The following is a 3,097-nucleotide window of genomic DNA, read 5'->3' as shown; positions in this document are numbered from 1 at the left end:
AGCTCGGGATCACTGACCCACTGTATCCAGCGCGGGATCACTGACCCACAGTATCCAGCCCGGGATCACTGACCCACAGTGTCCAGCCCGGGATCACTGACCCACAGTGTCCAGCCCGGGATCACTGACCCACAGTATCCAGCCCGGGATCACTGACCCACAGTATCCAGCGCGGGATCACTGACCCACAGTATCCAGCCCGGAATCACTGACCCACAGTATCCAGCCCGGTATCACTGACCCACAGCATCCAGTCCAGGATCACTAACCCACAGTATCCAGGCCGGGATCACTGACCCACAGTGTCCAGCTCGGGATCACTGACCCACAGTATCCAGGCCAGGATCACTGACCCACAGTATCCAATCTGGGATCACTGACCCACAGCGTCCAGCCCGGGATCACTGACCCTCAGTATCCAGGCCAGGATCACTGACCCACAGTATCCAGTCTGGGATCACTGACCCACAGCGTCCAGCCCGGGATCACTGACCCACAGTGTCCAGGCCGGGATCACTGACCCACACTATCCAGTCTGGGATCACTGACCCACAGTATCCAGCCCGGGATCACTGACCCACAGTGTCCAGCCCGGGATCACTGACCCACAGTATCGAGGCCGGGATCACTGACCCACAGTGTCCAGTCTGGGATCACTGACCCACAGTGTCCAGCCTGGGATCACTGACACACAGTATCCAGTCTTGGATCACTGACCCACAGTGTCCAGCCCAGGATCACTGACCCACAGTGTCCAGCCTTGGATCACTGACCCACAGCGTCCAGCCCGGGATCACTGACCCACAGTGTCCAGCCTGGGATCACTGACTCACAGTATCCAGGCCAGGATCACTGACCCACAGTATCCAGCCCGGGATCACTGACCCACAGTGTCCAGCCTGGGATCACTGACCCACAGCGTCCAGCCTGGGATCACTGACCCACAGTGTCCAACCTGGGATCACTGACTCACAGTATCCAAGCCGGGATCACTGACCCAGAGTATCCAGCCTGGGATCACTGACACAGAGTATCCAGTCTGGGATCACTGACCCACAGTATCCAGCCCGGCATCACTGACCCACAGTATCCAGCCTGGGATCACTGACCCACAGTATCCAGCCTGGGATCACTGACCCACAGTATCCAGCCCGGGATCACTGACCCACAGTATCCAGCCTGGGATCACTGACCCACAGTGTCCAGCCCGGGATCACTGACCCACAGTGTCCAGCCCAGGATCACTGACCCAGAGTATCCAGCCTGGGATCACTGACCCACAGTGTCCTGGCCGGGATCACTGACCCACAGTATCCAGCCTGGGATCACTGACCCACAGTATCCAGCCTGGGCTCACTGACCCACAGTATCCAGTCTAGGATCACTGACCCACAGTATCCAGGCCTGGCTCACCTGTAGCTCCCAGCTGAGCAGTGCAGAGCTCCCTCAGTATTTACCTGAGTTTACCTGCACCCATCCTTTCTAACTCTCACTGGTACCAATGCCAATTTACTTTGATGAAGCTACATTAATGATGGTGAGGGATTCCACATCCTTATTGTTTAGTCAGGAATCATTCTGAGGGAGTGAGTGAATGAGTGGAATAAATATGACATTCCATTTTAAGAAAGTCTTTGTGCGGTGTAAAATGTGTTTTAAGTTTTGGTTGTTTTTGACCTCCTTTGTCTTTATTCTAACACGGGATGTGAGTGTCACTGGCAGATCCAGCATTGGGTGGCTGTTCCTGATTTCCTCTACATAGAATTAATACGCAAAGAGGCCATTTGGCCCGTTGGATCTTCACCAACCCTTCGAAAAGCATCCCACCCAGATCCCTAACGTATCCCATAATTGCACATTGACCTTTAGTGAACCCACTGAGCATGCACATCCCTGGACACTATGAGGCAGTTTAGCACGGCCTGTCCACCCTAGCCTTAACTTCTTTGGACTGTGGGAGGAAACCGGAGCACCCGGAGGAAACCTACGGGGAGGATATGCAAGCGCCACATGGACAGTCAGCCCAGGCTGGAATTGATGCTGGGTCCCTGCCGTTTTGAGGAACTGAACAGCTTGCTGGGGATATCTCAGAGGGCCGGTACTCCCTCCAACCTTTTGTTTTTGTGTGCGGGTCTACAAGGTCCGTGCGAATTGATGATCCCAGAAATCAACGTGTCAGCTCGCAGATAGTGTGGGACCTTACAGTGGGCTGCACAGGGTTAGTGAGAGCAGTGGCCCAGACTGGGTAAGGACGATGGGTTTCCCACCCCACGGGGCATTAGTGAACCAGATGGGTTTATGCGAAAATTGACGAATGCTGTCACAGTCACAGACCCTGAGACTCACGTCCAATCCTAGATTGACATCAATTGAATTGACACAATGCGATTTGAAAATCGTGTCTCCAGCGTATTAATCCGAACCTCTGGCTTGGGCTGTGATTAGGTTTTGCAGAACTTAGTGCAGACAGCAATCAGATAATTTTTTAAAAAGTTCTGAAATTAAGGGGAATAAATAAAGAGATGCCGTTCTGAATGGCTGGCTTTGTCAATATCCAAATGACCTGGAATTAATGTGATTGAATAAAAACTAAACCAGCAATAATATTCTGATCTGCAGCAAGTGGTTAGGATTTGTAATGTGTTGCTTTAAAGGGGGTAGATTCAGGACAGGCCAAAGATGTGCAGGTTAGGATGAATTGGTCATGCTAAATTGCCCATAGTGTTATGTGCATTAGTCAGAGGGAAATGGGTCTGGGTGGGTTACTCTTTGGAGGGTTGGTGTGGACTGCTTGGGCCGAAGGGTCTGTTTCCACACTATAGGAAATCTAATCTTAAAAAAAACTCACAAAGAAAAATGGGATAAGTACTGGGAGGGGAAATAAATTTGTAGGAAGGCAGGCACGTGTGGGGTTGACTGGACTGGTGGAGGGTTCAGTGTGTCGAATGGTCACCTCGTATGGTGTATTGTCCTTCCATTCAATGTCTGGGTAAATATTATAACAGTGCAGCATAAAATAATCTTTCTGTATCCCTTAAATAATCGTCTCTCCCGAACTGGCTAATGGAAGTGTGATAGGTGTGGTTAGTGTTAACAT

This window comes from Chiloscyllium plagiosum, chromosome 40, assembly GCF_004010195.1.
Source record: "Chiloscyllium plagiosum isolate BGI_BamShark_2017 chromosome 40, ASM401019v2, whole genome shotgun sequence".
NCBI lineage: Eukaryota > Metazoa > Chordata > Chondrichthyes > Orectolobiformes > Hemiscylliidae > Chiloscyllium > Chiloscyllium plagiosum.
This window is presented reverse-complemented; position numbering follows the sequence as displayed.